The sequence below is a fragment of the Perna viridis genome, chromosome 11 (genome assembly GCF_037379345.1).
Source record: "Perna viridis isolate PV_CMFRI_1.1 ecotype Kerala chromosome 11, ASM3737934v1, whole genome shotgun sequence".
In the NCBI taxonomy this organism is placed as follows: domain Eukaryota; kingdom Metazoa; phylum Mollusca; class Bivalvia; order Mytilida; family Mytilidae; genus Perna; species Perna viridis.
The window spans coordinates 1,152,229-1,172,697 of NC_142455.1; the positions used below are offsets into that span (position 1 = coordinate 1,152,229).

General features: G+C 32.4%; 1 long non-coding RNA gene across 1 annotated transcript; it reads left to right on the forward strand.

The window, feature by feature from the left end:
• The first annotated feature begins 10,892 nt into the window (after window positions 1-10,892).
• LOC148602258 (uncharacterized) lies at window positions 10,893-13,097 on the forward strand. The gene is made up of 2 exons (XR_015916537.1): window positions 10,893-11,199; window positions 11,723-13,097. It is a non-coding gene; the product is annotated as an uncharacterized LOC148602258 (long non-coding RNA).
• Window positions 13,098-20,469: the final 7,372 nt, after the last annotated feature.

Below are 20,469 nucleotides of genomic sequence, written 5' to 3' on the forward strand. Positions count from 1 at the left end.
ATTTTCCATAGCACAACTCCTTCAAAACTGCTCTAGGGACTTGGATAAAGTTTTATAGGAAAGTAGGTTATCATATGTAGATGTGCATGAAGGAAAATAATCACTCTCAGAGGACTCTAAAGGGAGATAATTTAAATAAATGGTTTTACATGTTAAAACCTCATAATCGCAACCCCTAACTCACTCGATTGATCTTGATGAAATTTTTATAGGAAGGTTAGGTATCATATTTAGATGTGCATGAAAGTATATAATTACTATTGGATGATGCCAAAAGGAGATGATTTAACAACTGTTTTATATTAAAGTCCATTTGAAGCAGGGGGTATTTTCTTTGTGAGCTTGCTATAGTTATGAATTGTTTTAACCATAAGGTGTGATATATTGTAGCACAAGTTTCTAAAATAGAAATATTTTAGTTATTTGATTGGTTTTGACAAAAATTTTGTTGGAAAATTAACAGTAGAGATTTGAATGCTGTAAACCCTTAAATTTTTCACATATTTCCTGGTAAGATTTATATCTTTTAAAAAATAAACCTATATAGAATGTAATGATACAATCTAAAGAACAATTGAAAATGACCAAATGTGGATTGGTCCTGGGAATATCCCGATTTACATTACATGATTTAATAAGGTAAAATAAAAGTTATCGTTTCATGATTAAGTAGATTTCTTATGCATCTTACATCATTTTGGGGGGGGGGGGTGGTGAACTTATTTGGGGGGGGGGGGTGAACTTATTTGTGCTGAAAATTGAATTGTTGACAGATTATTTGCCAATCTTGTCAACAATATTTACAGCTTGTCATGTTCATGTAACAGCAATTTACTGATTTAAGTATAGATTCTCCCTCAATGGTTTCAATTATTTCTTCACTAGAGATTGTAAGAATCAAGACTGTTAAAATCTTAATTTTACCATAGAGAGTGGAGAAATAATTTAAACCAAGAATATGCTGAAGGAAAATCGCTTTCTCCCATGAATTCTGTAGAATACTTGATAAATGTTGAATGGCGGGAAAACTCTGGCAGAAGTTTTATTGCCGCCAAGTGTTTTAAAAAGTCACAAACATTTTTTATTACCAGTTTAGAATGGGAGAAATGTAGTTATGGTACAATGTACTTATTTCATTGAACAATCATTTTAACATTTATATCTGAAAGAAAATCCAGAAACCCTTCAGTATTTAGTGTCAGGAATCTGTTTTTAATGTTAAGTTTTTCTTGTTTTTATTTTAGATTTCTTTTCTCTGTAATATTTCTGTCTTGTCTTCTGTTATTTTTTTTTCTCCTTTTATATCTTTTAGAAGAAAAAAAGAGTGTAACATTTAATGTTGCACTAGTGTATTTCAAATAGGTATGCTGCTCCTTCATATTGTAATCGTTTGACTAAAGATGAAAGGTTAAAGGTTATAATCTAGGATGTGACCCCAGATTTTATTTACTAGAATTTGTCCCAGTGTAAGCTTAAGTAAGTTTTCAGTAAAATCTTACATGTAGGCCATTATATATTTTTTCTGAAGCATTCAATGGCAATTTCTTTGTCTAATGAATTATCCATTGACAGCCATTTTCTAGATTTGTAGATGATACAGTGCAGAAGATAAGTAGGTATTTTAGCTACTGACGTCCCACCTCATGCAGATAAATATCAAATTATATTTTTTTACTTTACTATCAAATTTCTTTATACAGAGTATATTTTAATTTTTGTTACTATAGCAACCCATCTAGAGTTTTTTTGCAGCTTCACATATGACTTTGTCTTACATAGTATGTTTTGTTTAATATGTATATTTTGTTCATATCAATTTTTTTCGTTGCTAGTTGAGTTTGCTTATTGAAGTATTTCTGTGCAAGTACATCAGTGTAATTTTCAATACATTGTGTTTTTTTTTTTTTTTTTTGTGGTGTTAAAAAAAATATTATTGTAATTTCAGAAAGTGATGTCACATTAATTTGAATTATAAAATTGATGCCAGTGATGCTTGTCAATGAAATAGAAGAAATACATTTCTTACAAAACTGTTTTCATTTCAATTTAAATTTATTCAATTCTGATAATTGTCCTACTTCAAATGACAAAAGGCATACTGTTGTATCTCTATCAATCTGTATACAACAAATACTTTGTCATATTTTTCTCAGAAACTATAAAAGACAAGAACTTGATACAGGTTTTCAGTATTTTACCCCTTCCACTACATGTGCATCTTATTCGTATTCTGTTAGATGTTGCATGACCATTCTTGATTCGATCTCAACTTTCTTTATAATGGCACATTGCAATTGTTTTCAAACTTTGTTTTTTGAGATGTTGAGAGAGTGGCTCAGTGAACAAAGGCTCGCATATGTCTTGTTTATAGAACATCATTTTCTGAATTTACAGTGCATGTTCTTGTGTTCTTGTATGGAGAGAAAAAAATATTATATCACATTCCTGCATATTTCCTCAGCAAAGTTATTTAATATGTCAGAAAGTGTGATTTGATAAGATATAATAATGTTTTATATATGTGTAGATATTGTTTTTTAAATATAAGTGAAGTAGAAGTCTTTATAAAAATCAGGCAGGAGGCAATTCGTGCATGTCAAAAATCCACCAATGTACTTTTTAGATAATTCAGGTAATTTAAGAACAGTTTCACTCCACATGATCACTCAGTTGTTGCATATTAAGACATTGTGTAAGAAATTGGCACCATGCAAGAGTTATTGTCCTTGATTTTGGTTGATTTTAGGATGTGAATTATTAGTTTACTCAAAAGTACAGATCTGAATACAGAAAGTATTATCATAACTCAAATATATTGCAAAAAGTGTTAGGTGAGTTTTTCTGCACCTTCTATCACCTCTACCCTAGACAATGCCTGCATTTTATATGGATTGGTACTTCAGTGATGATGTTGACAAATTAATGAAATTTTTATTATACTGATTATAAAACCAATGTTGTTGCAAATTTTGTAATTAATAATTGTGTGTGAAAAATGTGTACATATCTAGTCATGTATTACAGCAATTTTAGATATTAAATGGTGCATTTTTACACCTCTTTTTTCAGTCTCATGATCTGTGTTGAGCAAATGAGGAGTTTAAGAGTTTTACTTTGTTGATAATTTTTTTTATTTCATATTTAGGCCACAATTTTTGTTTCTTTATTATGCCCCAATTGTTACCTCTTATTTATCTTAAGGGCCGAGTTAAATCTTTTATTCACTCTTCATGTTTTCCTCCTTTTTGTACAACCTCAAAAAAAAATTGTGGACATATAATGTTATGATGCAGTTGTCTGTGTCTGCATCTTCGTTGTCTGGGGACTGTTCATTTCAGTGTGATAACTTTAGAGTTGGTTGACCAATTGTTCTAAAATTTTGATGTGATTTTACTTACCACTGAAGGAAAGTTCCTATTTAATTTGGATTTGTAAGCAAACGCATCAACAGATTTTATGTGTTTTGAGCAGTTTTCAAGTTATAGGGGTCAAAGTTGGCCAAAAAACTTTTTTATTTTTGTTTCAAATTTTTTTTTATTGGATTTCTCATAAAAATCCCTGCCTGCATTTTACAATCAAGTTTCAGGTACCTCTTACGGTTTTCTAGATAAGAGGTCAAAGGGGCTACACTAAAAAAATCTACTTTTATTTTTGGTCTGATTAAAAAGAAAATTAAATTGAATTAAAAAAATTTGTGTAATATAATGTCCAAACCATATGTTGTGTCCATGATAAATTTAAATTCTTATGCTAAAGTGTATCAAAAACTTATATCGTGTCCACACTTGCCCCAACTGTTCAAGGTTCGACCACTGCGGTCTTATCATGCTACTCTCAATGAAGCTTTTTATTGGTACAATGGAGTAGATTCTGGATTATACTAAAGCAAATCCCTCTTTTTATAAATGAACTCATCTTGTTTTTGAGAATTTGACTGATTTTGGCAGTTGTAAAAAAGCATTGGAAATGATGTGATCTTTACTGAATGGATTTCTTCAGGTGTGTGGTTCAGACTGCTTTCTAGATATTGATGTTACTAGCAGGAGACCTGTTTGTCTGTTCAGAGATTTATATCCCTTTCAAGGTAATACTAATTAAAAATTTAAATGGGGGATTTGGAGAGATCTTAAGTAGCAGTCTATATAAAAATCAGGCAGGGGTGATTCATGTAGGTCAGAATCACATCAAATTCACATTTATTTCTAATACAGAAACAGTTTCATACCACATGACCAGTTTTAATTTGTTATTTGATAGTTTACTTTTGAGATAAGTATTATATACATTGACCATGAAACTGCCACTTTGCAAGACTTATCTTTCTTGATATGGTCAATTTTAGTGGGAGATCTTCAAAATACAGTGCTGTATATAGAAAGGTCTATAGTTTTGTAAAAATATGGTGTCTATAGATAGAAAAGGCATCGTTTCTTCTTCGGATTTATCTGCACCATGAATCACCTCTACTGTTGGCATTGTCTGAATTTTATATGGATTGTGATGATACCAACAGTATTATTTCAGTGCATGATATGAAATCTGGTGTCATAAAATGTAAGTCTTGCCTGTATGTAAAATAAAATTTATATTGCATTGATAAGTTTAATTTTTGGATAATGATTCTTGGATAGTTGGTTTCCATCTACTGTAAATTAATAAATAATAATATTAATAATAAATTAATAAATACTAATAATTGTGATTTTTTAAATGTGACTGACTTCAATTTGCAATAATTACAACTTGCATGATGGACTTGTAACCGTTTTACCCTCAAGATCCTCAAAACATTCATGTTCAAATTGCATTTCCATGAAAATTCAAAATGGCAGTAAAGTTCAAATTACAATTCCATGAAAATTCAAAAATGGCAGTTATGAATGCACACAATAACTTCTTAAACAGAACATGACTTTTGTACTTATTATTTTTTAATTTTAATGTGTATATTTTGTTTCCAATATCCAGTGTAAAAGATATATGTACATTTTGCGTCCATCAAAAACAGCTGTAATATTTTACATTTGAATATATGTATATTACTGCAGCATTACTCTTAAAACATTTTATTGAAATATGTAATCTTTATTCGATCTTTTACGTAATTTCTATGATTAAAATTACTAGACGTGTTAACTTTATTTCAGGTAGTCATAGGCAGATTTTCATAAAATAGAAATTTGCCTCAATTCGAATTTCGACCAATCAAATTATCTTAAATGGTAGATGTGAGAAAAAATTTCAACATGTTATAAAAATATTAGTTTGAGATTCTTTATGAAACATGTGCAAATTTTAATTTAATTTTGCAACTAACCAATTGATGAACAAGAATTGGTGCTGAATGTAAAGTTTATTTGCCGTTTAAGATACACTCAACTTAATGGTATGTTTATGAATATTCAGATCTACTTCTGGTTCTGTTGCTTAAGACAAAATCTTGCAATTGTGTTTTGTTCTGTTCTTTTTTTTTTGCTAATGTAAATATGGCTGAAAGTTTTGTCAAGAAAATAAATAGTACAATCTGTTTGATTTCTGTAATTTTTTTGTGTGTTAAGGTTTAAAAGTTCAATAATAAATCACCTAAAATTTCATGATAAAATTTCAACATGGAACAATAAGACAGGATGTGTTTTTGTATGGTTGCTCGTCCAAGTCACTAGTGAACAAACATCAAAATGTTAGGATGACGTCACAATCAGCTCCTGGTTTAACATTGTTTTTTTTTCAGCAACAGTAAAAAAGTGCCTCTAAATTCATGATTGCTAGGCAATAGTTGAATTACTAAACGCATAATGTATGTAGTGAATCAAGTAGGCGGTAAGCTGTTACCCTTAAGGAATTCTGTGATGGACAAAATTGGCTGTTTAAGTTCTCACCTCTTTTATGTCTTGTCATTCTCGTCATGCTTTGCTTTTCCCAGTAATTGGGATAGATACTATAAATGTTTTAACCTCATATTTATAATAAACGAGAATCAGGAACTTTAGCGAAATTAACCTAAATATAATTACAGTCAAACCTGTTCTTTAAGGTCACATTGTAAAAGTTACAGCTAGTAATACAGTTAATTTTAGGGAATAGAGTTGGTCTTCTCTTGATTGAATGAGCAATACCTGATGAATATCTTTGACAGTTAAACTAGACAATTAACAAGGAGACTTAAACTGAATACTATCATTTTGATAGAAAAATTAAATCTCTCAATTATCCAGTTAATTACCTATGGAATTGCATTAGATTACTATTATTTAATCAAGTGCTATATTACACGCTATAACCCTGTCATATCTTCTTTTATGGTATACATCCTGTAAATCCTACTGGTGAAGCGAAACATACTTACCTCCTGAGCACCTGATGTCACTTATGGGTTTTTATGTGAGTTCACATTACAACTGCTATAGTTTTTTTATGCTATCTTGTTTTCTTTTTCTTCAGTTCTATATATGTAATTGTGTATATAGATCCACCTTGTTTCCTAAATTTCACTTTTGAGTTGTCCTTTTATTTTGATGCTTTGGTATTTTCTGCCTAAATCAACTCATCACACAGAATTGAAAAAAAACATTGAGGAATTTCTATAATTCTTCTTGAAAATGATTGTCATGGTGAAATCCATTAGCTGATATTGGTTCTTAATAATTATCTAGTGCAACATTTGTCATTGTGGTTTTGGTTTTTTTTTCTTGTGTTTTGTTTCAGATTTGATATTTATTAAAAATAGGGTGCGTACTGTGTGGTTTAGTGTAGCTTTTGATTCCCTTTAAGAAATACTTCATAGGTAACTAGCGTTACTCTTTTAGCGTTGTCTTTTTCTAAAGAATATTTTTGTCTTTATCCCAAGTAGTACTCTAAATGCAGGTTTACTGTTTATTATTTCCGGGAAACGACTGTGAAACACGTCCTAATCAAAGCCTTTTTGGGCCGTAACATTATACGATTGAGGCAGTATTTGGTTTCAGTCTGATTAAAATTAGACCTATCCATTGTTTCATTCACTCACTCCATGTAGGATCTAACAACACTCCATTCTACTTTCTGTTCAGATGACCTTTTCAGAATCCTCGGGTTTTTTTTCTCTTTGAATACTGTTGTCAAAATCATGATAGATGAACCCTGATTGGCTAAATGGAACAATTGATAGATCTAATATTAATTAGATCATGTTTGGTTTATACAAGTTCAGAAAGCTTATTCTTACATAAAAGACCTTAGGAAATCTTCTTTAGATAGGATTCTGATTTCACAGGTTTTACTGTAATTGAGTCTTAAAAGGATTAAAAAATTAAAATTTGAGTAGTCAGTAAGAATTGATTAGAGTTGTAAAAATGTCCGGCTTATTGAACCCTTTATTCGAGAGAATTTACCTTGGGTACGATAAAATTCTTTTTTTTTATATTTCATATTTGTAAAAATAAAATGCTGCGAAAACTAATTGGATGGCTATGGTAAATTACCATTCATTTTTTTTTTCGTGTTTCCTTTATCTTTTATGTCAAATTCTTGTCACAACTGATAACGTTGTCTTAATTATATAGCATACTTTGATGTAAGCATTATATAAATGGAACAAGTATTCAAGTACAGCTCATTTGGAATGTGCGTTCACCTTGACATTCTCAGCTAGTGATTAGGTATACACTACAGGGGATTTTGGTTGAATTTAGATTAGCGGGTTGCCGCCATATTATATTTTAATATCCGTTTTAATAACTTAACCGAAAAAAATTCTCCGCTAGCCAAGTTCAGATTTAAATTATACTTCAACTCTTGATAGTTATATTGGTATTTTAACATGCTTTCTAAAGTTTGAGGAGAATCTGTTTTCACTGTCTATCCTTAAAAGTATCTTTTCCTATTTATTTCATCGAACTGAATATTTATGGCTCGGATTCATGGGGCGCGGAACTAGCGTATTCCCCCTAAAACGAAAAAAATAATAAAAATAAAATAATAATTTGCAGATAAAAAATGCCTCATTCCAATTGAGCTTTACTGTCTTTTTATAACATTCATGTAAGGGTTATGGTTTATTGTGCTTATTACAGCCAGTACAATTGTTTAGGAAATAGAATTGTTGGACTTCCATTGATTTAATGACAGTCACCTGATGGCGATCTTGAACGTCTTAAAAGTATTTGGTTCTTATGTTGCTGATGAGAGATCTGAGTCTTATAATATCATGTTTATTTTCTACTTATGAACATAAGACATTTGATAAGATAATTGCCATTCGACGAATGGAAGACAAACTCTATTCTCTGAACTTACTATTTTATTCGCTGTATTTTTTTATATAACAATATACGTGTGCGTGGTGTGTGCGATCTACATAGCTTGAAGGGGCATAACTACATTTTGGTATTAAGAACATGTATGTATAAAATATGCAAGTTACACTGCCACACATAATAATCATGATAATTACACCACATTCCATGATTCTGATGTGGACTACTTTTGGTTGTGTATTATATTAGATAATGAGCAAGTTCCAATGCATAGAACTGAATTCTGTCTTCACTTTTGATGCTATATTTCTCTTTATTGGTTTTATCATGCTTATTTTATCTTGATAAAATGTACCGTTATTGGAAAGTTTTAGATTTCATGTTTAATTTTAAATATCAAAGTTGGTACCCAAATTATTTACTTTATTCAAGCCGTTCTTGAAAGTTCTTCTTTTTTATTAAATGAAAACAGTTTTCTTATTATTATTGTAGATATCTTCAAAGTGTTTGTTTGTGTCCCTTCATGTCATATGATTAAGTATCGATTGTACGTTTCGTAAATTATGTTTTCTCGTAGTCATCTGTACTTAGATATCAAAAACTTAATTCGGTAGATTTATCCGTGGATAACTTGTATTGATTGGATTGATAATATTCAATGAACTACTAATTCACACCGGATATTTTTTTAACACTTGAGTTCTGTGGTCATAAAAAGGTGTATGAGAAACTTTCGACGGATTGTAGATACAGTGATGGGTATTTTTGTCTTATATTAAGCTATAAGGATGAAAAATACTCTGACGTAGTTCCCTAGTTAACGTCTTTGTTAAAATAGTTGCAATGCTTAGAACATTTCAATGGGTAAAAAACAACTATTATGGTCAGAAATTAAGATGTAAAACGTTTGAAATATGAAAATACCAATTTTTCTTTTTGCTCATCAACATTGTACGAGATCATGTGATTTGTTTCCTATTTCAATGTGTTGTTTGTAAGATGTATGTAAAAGTTTTGTTAGAAGGATAGATGGAAATAAAATTAAGTTTTATGTACGACTTATCTTTTCTTCCAAGTTTTACTAAAGTTACTGAAAGTAACATTTAACGCAAAATACGGCAGCTGGCCTTAAAAGACATTATACACAGGTGGCCATCAACATAAAAGTGGAAACGAAACAATAAATAGACCAGGAATGACATATTTGATCATATAAAACAGTATACCTACAATATGAGATACACAGCCTTAGAATAAATTTATAAAAAAAAATATCTAAATACAAAATCACAGTTTGTATGTCATATTCACCGTATATATATCACACATGTAAGTGATTTTTTAATTAAAATATGGAATGTTTTATAAGAATTTAAAAATAACGTTTAACCAAAAGGGGCACGTTATATGTCAAAGTTTGATCTGCCTATTAAAGTACTGAAAAAGAGGAATTCGGTATTTTTCATAAATCTTACTATTTTGAAAGAGTAATCAAGGGAACGAAGGTTATAGCGGTAAGCAAAAGAATGTAGTCCAGGAACAAAGACCAGACATGGAAAAAGGACACACACAACATAGAACATAAGTAACTAAAATCATACATACAAAGTAACAAAAGTAAATGAACTCGGACTCCACTAAAAACTGGGAGCATGGACCAGGTGCACCGGTAGGGTAAGCGTCCTCAGGAAACGTGAACGACAGAAACACAATTTTTATTTGCGTATGGAGTGTTCATATCACACGACTCATACGTTATGCCAGATCTTGCCGAAACTACACAGACTTTTTGTATCGCGCTAGAACTCTAACAAATAGGCTTCTGGAACAGGGTTATGTTGCTACAAGATTGAAGTCATTACTACAGAAGTTTTGTGGTCGTCATCATGAACTCGTGGATCGTTATGGTGTATCCATCTGCACATGAAAATTGATTTATTTCCTTTCCTCGTTTGTCTACCCCGGACTTGACTTTTTATGAGCAACTCGGTGGGTGTTTCTAGAAAAACAGAGGACGCTTACCCTACCGGTGCACCTGGTCCATGCTCCCAGTTTTTAGTGGAGTGCGAGTTGCTCATTTGCTTTTGTTACTTTGTATGCATGATTTTAGTTACTTTATGTTCTTTGTTGTGTATGTCTGGTCTTTGTCCCTGGATTACATTCTTTTGATTACCGCTATAACCTTGGTTCCCATGATTACTCTTTATCATACAGTCCCTGCCATTTTATAATTTAGCAAGGAAATAACGAATTCGGTGCAATTTTTTAAACATTTCATATAAAATTTATACTTTCAAGTACTTTAATGCATAACATTTCACATTTTGCAAACGTGGACCACTACACATTTTCGTCAAAAGTAATTTTGCTTTTTTTTTTGCTGTTTATTTTTTAAAAATTTGAACAGTATTAAGGAATGGAATAAGATTTACCAACTCCTATAATTTTTTGTTTACTGAACCATCTTAATGGCAAAGGCTCTAGGGTTAATAGTACTTAAAATTACGTCAAACGAGTAAATTCAAAATATCTATTTTAAATTCTATCTCAAACATCAACAAACTATAAAATCATCTTTCGCAAATTTATTTAAGTGCGTCATTTAAATGGAATTTTCTTGAACAATTTAGAAAATTAATGTTGATAGAATTGTATTTCAAACAGTTCATCTAACGGCGGTCATTCAAAAATATTATATACGTCAACAATGAACAATGTAACGGAACCTAAGGGGAAATCCAGATTTAAAAGTCAGAAGTTATTTAATTGATATGACATGACCTTACAGAATTCATTAAAACTGGTAAATAGGATTAAAACTTGTATAAAAGCAGATCTTTGATTATTGGATTGGTTATTTTTTTACCTACAAGCATGGACGTACGAATTGCATTTGTAGTTTTATTCTGCATGGCAGTGATTTATATTGGTATAATATGTGAATCAGCTCCTGTGTCAAATCAAGGTATGACTGTATGTAAGTGATGTACGTACACAAATTTTACTTGCATTGGTTCTATTCCAAACACACATGTAGATTCCAACTCCTTTTGTTTTCACTGAAATTGTAACTGTACAAAAGATATTTAGAGCGAGCCTTTTGACGGGCTTATTACTATGTACTTATGAACTAGAAACGAATAAAATAAATTTGTTAAGTTGTACAAACATATCTTTTATTTGGATCATCAGCATTTTCCTGTATATAACTTCAATCACGTGGTTAACACAAACAAACTAAGTACGAGGGTTTTTTTCAAATATGCGCCTTGGCATTCAGTTTATTCAAATATTAAGGAAAAATATCATAGTTAAAACAAAGCTCCAAAAATGAACGAATTTAAAAATGTTGATAATATCAATGTTAGTGACAAAATTGAAGACGAAGTTTTTTTTTATTTTTCTTCTAATCAACATATGTGTCATTTAATTTTTAATGACACATTATTATTGTGCCCAACATTAACTTTTACGTCTTTTTGTTGTAGCAAATGGTGGTGGAGGCTCCAATGATAACAGTAACGGTGGAAAGGAGAAAGGCAAATCAACACCACTTCCGTTGACGAAGTCAAACAAAGGTCAAAAGAAGTCAGTTGTTAACGACGGACCTTTGAAAGTCTATGGTTTCAGTAATCCCGGACTACAAGGCTAGGAAAAACATTCTAGTGAAATGGGGGAGTCATGCCATTATTGGGAAAGGGAAAAATTTGTGTGCAGACTACATGATCTGTTGTTAAGGAAGAGACAAACAATGGAAATTATTGAGAAGCTTAAAGCTGCATTAGCTGCCAATTTTTTTCAATTTTGATTTTACTGAATTGTGCTGATTCAATGAAATAAGTTTGTAGTAATGCAACTGAGGCAATTATTGTCGATAATACCTACAGAATATTGTGAAGGCAACGTTTTTTTTAATCAGAGAAAATCGATTGGTCTGATCTAATTATTTTTCGCCATTACTTCCGAAGATTGCCGACGGGATATTCACCAGGGTTAAAAATACTTTAATCTTGGTAAAGAAATACATGTAATAACAATAACGGATACGCAGGTAAGCAAGTGTCTTGTTTACATTTCATTTCATCTATTTCTCGATTAGTTTTCAAATAAACAATGATCATATTTGAGCTGAATTATATCACAATACATAAGTTTCAAAAGGATCTTTTTTTTATGGCTTGAATACGTCGGTTTTCCTTGTCGTTGAATAACCACGTTCATTTTGCAATCAGGTTTGTTATTCAAGAAGCGATCCTTACAGCACATGCGCGGGTGAAGGTCACCAGAAGTCACATGCATACGAACTTATCTAGGTCGATTTTTTGTCTTGCGAGACATTAACTATATAGACACCTATTTCATGTATTTAAAGCATTGTGTTTGTGGATATCAAATGAAATTGTACAAGAAAAGTAAAATTTAGTAGAAATAAGTCAAAGTTAAGCCATATTTCAACAGAAACAAAAACAAAAACTTACGAAAATGACAGCTAATGCAGCTTTAAATGAACATGAGACGTGTGCTTCTATGCTTATTCCGACAGACCATTTAATAAAAAGTGAAAATAATCATACCAGGAATTTACACCTAAAATGTAAACTAATTGATGCTGTATTTGGCGACAATTTCTAATTGGGATCATGCAACCGAAGCAATCTTCTGCACATGAGGTGTATGAGTTACTTCATTTAAAACTGATTCAAATATTCCACAATTCAGAAACTTGTAGACGGATACCGAGAAGTTCAGAACAGATGCAAGTGAACAATGACTGTTATTGATATCTATAAAGTGCAACAGTGTTGATAGGAAATTTAACATTTTTTATACATGAAGTCAACGAATAAATGATTAAATAATCAATACTAGACAATTCATGTCAAAATAAAGACAAGAACATTTTTCGCAAAACTACATTTCTCCTCCCGAAAAACAAAACAAAAAAAGAACTAAACGAAACTCAACTCCCCTCTTTCGAAATAAAAGGACCCGGGCATAAATAAATCTCCCCTAACTGAAATTAGAAAAAAAGCAATACAAAGAGAGAAAAATCCAGCAAACTTTATTCCCGGTTCTCGTAATTCTTGATCACCGACACTCTGACACCTACTACATGCCCCCATAGACTATTTTCCTTGGTTCAGAATACCTGATCCCTAATTGTGCTGACAGTATATTTTCTCTCGGGTAAATGATGGATGGATGCCCAATATGTCAATGTACTTCAGAAAAATTATTTTTGCTGGCTGAAACCAAAGCGATAAATATCGACATTGTTATGAAAGAAAAGTCATGTTCCATGTTATTGTTCGTCAATTCATGTATGAGTCCGAACAGGAATCTGCCATCGAAAGGGGTGGTGGCTCCACGCCTACCCAACCAAATGACACATTCTTGGCAAGAGCCAAAAGCAAGGAACTACTTTATCTACAAGGGTTTTTCGAATAAATATTACTTTGAACACCAACTTCTAGCACAGCGTGCGCATTACTACGCAAACAATTAAATCGTTATACAATGACAACAACAACAAAAAACACGATGTTCAGTCAACCATAGCCAAGAAAAAATACGATATGAAGTTCTGCGATAGCTAAGAGAAAAATATCCAGTTATATCCAATTCCCACCTCCCCCAAATAAAAAAAACATATCTCCGGTTATACAATAGCGACATAATGAAACGATGTCCAGTTTTTAATAGCTTAAAAATATACGATATCAAGTTTACAAGGTGCTACGGGGAATGGGACTCTTGTGGTTTTGTACTCAAAATTGTATAGACAAAAGTGATTAACAAAGATTATAACATACTACACATTTTCAATTTTGTATCACAAAAATAAATTATGTATCAAACGTCTATTTTGTGTCACAAAATTCAATTCTGTATGCAAATTCGTTTACCGAATCGTTTGGATATGTATTTGGAAATACGTTACACACTCTGTCTCACATACGGACACGGTACAACAAAGGGAATGATAAAATTTCTTTTTAAACGTTTTGTTAGGAATCTTGTCATACTTGTGTACGATATTTTTCTATACATCCTTGATTCTGTTAATAGTTTCCATGAATCCTGATGTGACATGGAGTGAATATGATGTAACAGTATATGGACTTCGTGGTCACTACTTCTCAACAATATGGAAATCAGTTGACTATGATATAATTGAAAGAATTCCGCATGGGAATGCAAAATACACGACTGTTTCAAAGTTAGCATCGGGTAAGGATCGCATTTACGTTTTTCAGAAAAAGAAATCAAAGAGTAATCAAAGGTACCAAGATTCCAGCGGAAATCAAAAGAATGTAATCCAGGGAGAAAAGCAGACATGGAAACAGACAACCACAACAAAGAATATAAAGTGATTAAAATAATACATACAAAGAAACAGAAGTAAATGAGCAACTCGGACTCCAAAACTTGGAGCATGGGCCAGATGCACCGGTAGGATAAGCGCCCTCTGCTTTTCTAGAAACACCCGCCGAGTTGCTCATAAAAAGTTACGACCGGGGTAAACGAAAGAGGAAAGGAAAACTATGACACGTTGAACAAATCAGTTTTTTTATGGAGCAGATGGATACACCATAACGATCCACGAGTTCATGATGGCGACCATAACACTTCAGCAGTGATGACTTCAATCTCGTAGCAACATAACTCTGTTCCAGAAACCTCCAAAACTCGTCATATATCAGAAAATATACTTACGGAATACGCATGTCACTTTGAAAAGAAAATTTAGGAATTTACTGTCTGTTTATAACATGGAACATAACAGGAAGTGGAAACTCACCCCTTCTGTAATCCAAATCGAAGAAGGTTGGTGGGTGAGCTGAGAAGGGGGTCATTTCGTTCGTTCGGATTAGTATGGCTCGTTTTTGTTATTTCTCACGATGAAATCTCCTTAGATTTTATCTAATATTCGCTAGAATGCTCCACCGGATCAAATTGATACAGACAGAAAATGTATGCGTAGAAGGGTGTGAAAAATTCTCAACGATGTTAGAACTGTCAAATGTGCGTAGCAAATTTTTGGTCGTTCCCTCCGCGGGACTCGTACCGCTGTGACATCTATTGCAATACCACCTGCACAAAGTCCAGTGTCCTAGACCACTCGGCCAGCTAGGCAATAAAATATAGCTTTCGCCGTTCGGGTAATTCCTCGTCGTAGGATTAATCTAGGGTTGTAACTTAGTACACGATGTATGAGAGTACGGGACAGCTCTAGGTGATCGTTCCCTCCGCGGGACTCGAACTCGTACCACTGTGACATCTATGGCAACACCGCCTGTACGAAGAACAATTTAAGAAGTAAGGGATATAGATACAAGACCATCAAACAAGGGTTCAATAAAATTCACAATATCCCAAGAAGTAGTCTGTTGCAGTACAAGGCAAAGAAAAAATGTAAAAGAACCCCTTGTCTTCTAACATACCACCCTGCCTTAAAACAGCCCCAATACCATTCGTGAGCACCGGGGCTCTGTCGAGAGAAACTCAACATTATCCAAAGTCTTTCCCGAACCACCTATGATTGATCCAGATAGCCAGACAGTTTGCGTAGTCTGCTTGTGAGGGCTGAAATATCTAAGCCCAACTTGACTACAGGCGAGAGTCGCTCATGAGGTGACAAAAGGTGTAAATGTTGCAACCAAATGCACCACTTGTCATCAGTCACCAACACAGTCACGGGGAAATGCTACAATATATATATATATATATATATATATATAATTGCAAGTAAGATAGTAGAGCCTCACCCCATTAAACTTCTTATATGTATTATATCCTCGATGCGGCTGTATTTGTATGCTGTTACAGATCCTCTATTGTCTTACTCGATACCATCAGAGGTTGTCCTACTCAGTTACATCATGTGCTTACGTTAGCGCTCTAGATTTACTTACGAGCTAGGCTATATAAAAATATAGCTTTTCCGTACTACCATTAATCGTGTACTAAGTTACAGCCCTAGATTAATCCTACGAGGAGGAATGATCCGGCGAGCGAAAGCTATATTTTTATATAGCCTAGCTGGCCGCGTGGTCTAGGGCGCTGGACTTTTGACTTTTGACATGGACTAGTTTTATTGTGTAATTTATATGTGTGTTTAGATAATTATAGTCAGTTTATTTCAGGAATAACGCCACAATTTTTAAAGTACGTTGAAATGAAAAAAAATAAATTGCATGTAGAAAGTAAAAACTTTATTATTTCATCTCACCAGATTAAAATCGTATTAGTACACTCGTATTTAAAACCAAACAAACAAAAGGGCCCTAAAAAACAAACACAAGGCCAAAATGAAACAAATAAACAGAGAGTAAGTAACCAAAACAAAGGAACAAAAATAAAACGAAATTAAATCAATATTATAAAGCCTGTATTCATGATCAAGTAGCATCCACCGATATCAAGTCAAGTGTTAAGCCATTTAATCTCTTGACCTGTACTTTCCAATCTGAATATATAGACGGGCATATTTATTCTGGCCATGTTCGTTTGACAAATAGTGCCTTATTAAATTTAATACTGTTGCCAATACCATAAAAGCATACTGTTTGAGGAATAAATTTGATGTAAACTTTAAGAAAGAGTAATCAAGGGAACCAAGGTTATAGCGGTAATCAAAAGAATGTAATCCAGAGACAAAGACCAGACATGGAAAACAGACATACACAACAAAGAACATAAAGTAACTAAAATCATACATACAAAGTAACAAAAGTAAATGAGCAACTCGGACTCCACTAAAAACTGGGAGCATGGACCAGGTAGACCGGTAGGGTAAGCGTCCTCTCCAGGAAAATCATTGCACGCGTAACAAAAATTCACTTGTCTAAAGCTAGAGAACAATTGCTGGCAAATTAACACTAGCGAGCAATAATATGGTCATATCAGGAAAAACTCTACTGTTCAGTACATTTTTATCATTTTTAAAATCCTATTATAAAAGATATTTTTTTATCACCGAATCCAGAAAAGAAAGTTCTAAAAAGTTTTTTGCAAGATCTTAATTATTGCATGATAATAGTAATAAATAAACACAGTTGAAATCTAATTTAGCTTATAAGGAACCTACCTCCCGAGTGCCACGAGATCATGATGTGTAGTGTTACAGCAGAGACACGCAAGTACTCCCAGTTTTAGTGGAGTCTGAGTAGCTTATTTACTTTTGTTACTTTGTGTGTATGATTTTAGTTACTTTATGTTCTTTGTTGTGTTTGTCTGTTTTCCATGCCTGGTCTTTGCCACTGGATTACACACTTTTGATTTCTGCTAGAATCTTGGTCCCCCTGATTAATCTACCATTCTACCCAGAGAAAAGTAGATTTCAAGTTTAATTAGTGGAAAAAGGATGATTAAGGAGCACTCCTCCTAAGAATCATGCAAAATATTATTCATGGTTGGAAGGCCTACATATTTTTATTTTTTATATTTTGTTTAAATTCTTATAGTTAACAAAAATTGACGTGGTTTTTCATTCACCCCGAGCTCTTAGCATAAATAACATTATATAGAATGTACTGTAGAATTCATAATTAAGGGAGATAACTATGTAAATGACACCAAAATACAATAGAAACTGTTGGATTTTCAATGTGGATTATCTCCTAAGAGCAGACATATTGGAATGAATAATTATACATTTCATCATATAGACCTATAAAGCAACAAAATAAAAATATGTAGCCTTTTTCAGATGTATTACATTTTGCAGAATATGCATGATTCTTGAAAAGACTGCTACTTAAATCGTGACTCATCCCCGATCCAATTTTCGGAGTTAGAACAATATTCTGGCACTTTAATCACTGTTTTGTATAGTTTTATCAACGCATTTCGCAACAACTTAATTCAGTCAGTGTTACGGATACTACAAGAAGAAAATAATATAAGGGAGCAAGCATTTGATTTTTATGGGGGTTATTATCAAATTTGAAATAAGAAAGCAATACGTCGATGTATGGTTAAACAAAATCCAGGATGGAAGATTCGGTTAATAATCTGTGTGAATCGTCATCATTTATTGTATCTAAAGAGTAATTGTTATATTTTTTATACTGGGCGTCACTAATTGAAAGATAAAATGCAGTTGTTGCCGTAGTTTACATAAAAAAAATCTTTGACTAACGATTCCATACTTCCATACTTATCAATGGGCTTGAAAAGAGGGTTAACATTTCTGACTTCTCTACGTTTAGGTAAGGAAAATTGGGTTTTCGGGTAAAGCAGGCATTTTCATGCAAGCCGAGCTTTTCTTTGCAAAAACTCATTAATACAAAAATAGCGGATAATTGATTTTTTCCCAGGGGTCAGAAAAGGGGTTTCCATATCATCATTTGTCATTTCACAGTTAAGTAACTAAAAAGTAGAAATGACAAAAATTTCCAAAACCCCTTGGATTTGCAATACTATCTACCCTAACCCCAATCCAAAACTCCTTGAACATCTTCCTAGCAAGAATGAACAGTAAAGACTACACACGGGGGGTAACAAAGAAGTATTATGAAAATCTATAACCTTGGTTCCCCTGATTACTCACTACATATGTAACATTTCCACTCAAATTTAATGATTAAGATATAATTCCTTCCGGGGGTAGATTTGTACTCGTTTTAATATGGGTACCGCATTTATATTCGATTATTTAACATCGGGCGACAGCGAGGTGTTAAATTAGAATATAAATGCCAAACCCATGTTAAAATGAGTACAAATCTACCCCCGGAAGGACTTATTTCTTTTCTAATATGACAAATACGGTAGCTTTTGTGACAAAAATTTCCCTAGACGTAGCCAAAATAACGGCTGTTCGGTACGGAAGTTGGATTAAATTTGTATATTTATGACATCGTATGTGTTAAATGTGTGTATATAATTGATTTCAATTAGATAACCTCTCAGACATTAAATCATCACGTCAGCGTTTTTAAATGAGTGTTGAAAATTTGACAGAAAAGAATTTGAGGGCTTAGAATCACATTTCCTAAAAAGTGCATTTCATTCATTGCAATGTTTTCTATTTTTTTAAGTAACTTATTTCTATTTTATACATAGTAATATAATTATGTGTTTATTATGTAATTTCTCGAGAAGGCTGACCTTGAAGCTCTAATTGCTTCCGAATCCATGCCAAATTTATTCGTTAACTTTGCACCATTCGGCTTTCCATATAGTTGTGCTTGTATTTTTTTCTGTTGTTTTTTTTTTATTTGTCATTAATCGATGACAAGATTTGCTATAAATTTAAAATGTTTTCTTTCATTACATAGATAACAGTGATTTACCGAATGTTCCCAGTGTAAAAAAAACAAACATCAAACTGAAATAAATTCGGTAATTTCACTCTTGCACTTTCTCCCGCAAAAACTTAAAAAATACGAATATCGATACACCGTTCACAATATATTAACTTCATATTGAAAATAGCAATGTTTAATGGAGGAAATCCAATTTTTTTATCTCGTTCAATCTAATCAATATATAAGTATTTAGAATCAAATATAGACTTTTAAATACAAAAAATGTTATAAACCAAAACCAAAAAAGCAAAAACAAAAACAACAAAAAACAGAAGATTAAACAAAAGAACAAGACAAACCTCCACAAAACTTTAAAAAAAACACTTACTAAAATCAGTAGAAAACAACCGATTGAAACAAGACAAAAGCAATACTGTATAGCCTGTTAAACATCGCTAGTCATGCTTTAATCAAGTAGAATCCATTGATCCAGTCAATAAGTTTCATATACGTACATGTAGTTCATTCTCTGATTTACAAAAGAGTGTCTGATTACCCTTACCAATACTATAAAACATTACTGTTTGTGGTGTCAATCTTGTCTTACCCCCAATTACATCAGATTCTATTTCTTATATTAAGTAAATACTCCTACTACTTAAGAGGTTAGAATTCTGTTCCTCCTTATCCCAACCTCTTACTTCTGAGCGCCATATTGCATACCGCTCGTTCCGCCGTTCTTTAAAATCGGCAGAATTATTGTAAAATAGTTACCATTTAAAACATTTTATACAGTTACTTTACAGTAACACGGGATAAGGTGGATAAATAGAAGAAAAACAAATGACCTTCCCGGTTAGAAAATCTAGCAGTCCTGGAAATCCTTTGTGAAAGCAGATTAAATGAACTTCACATTTGATTTTTAGCTTTTTAAATGTGTAACTCCGCTTGATAAAATTACGGATTTTAAAATATGCGTA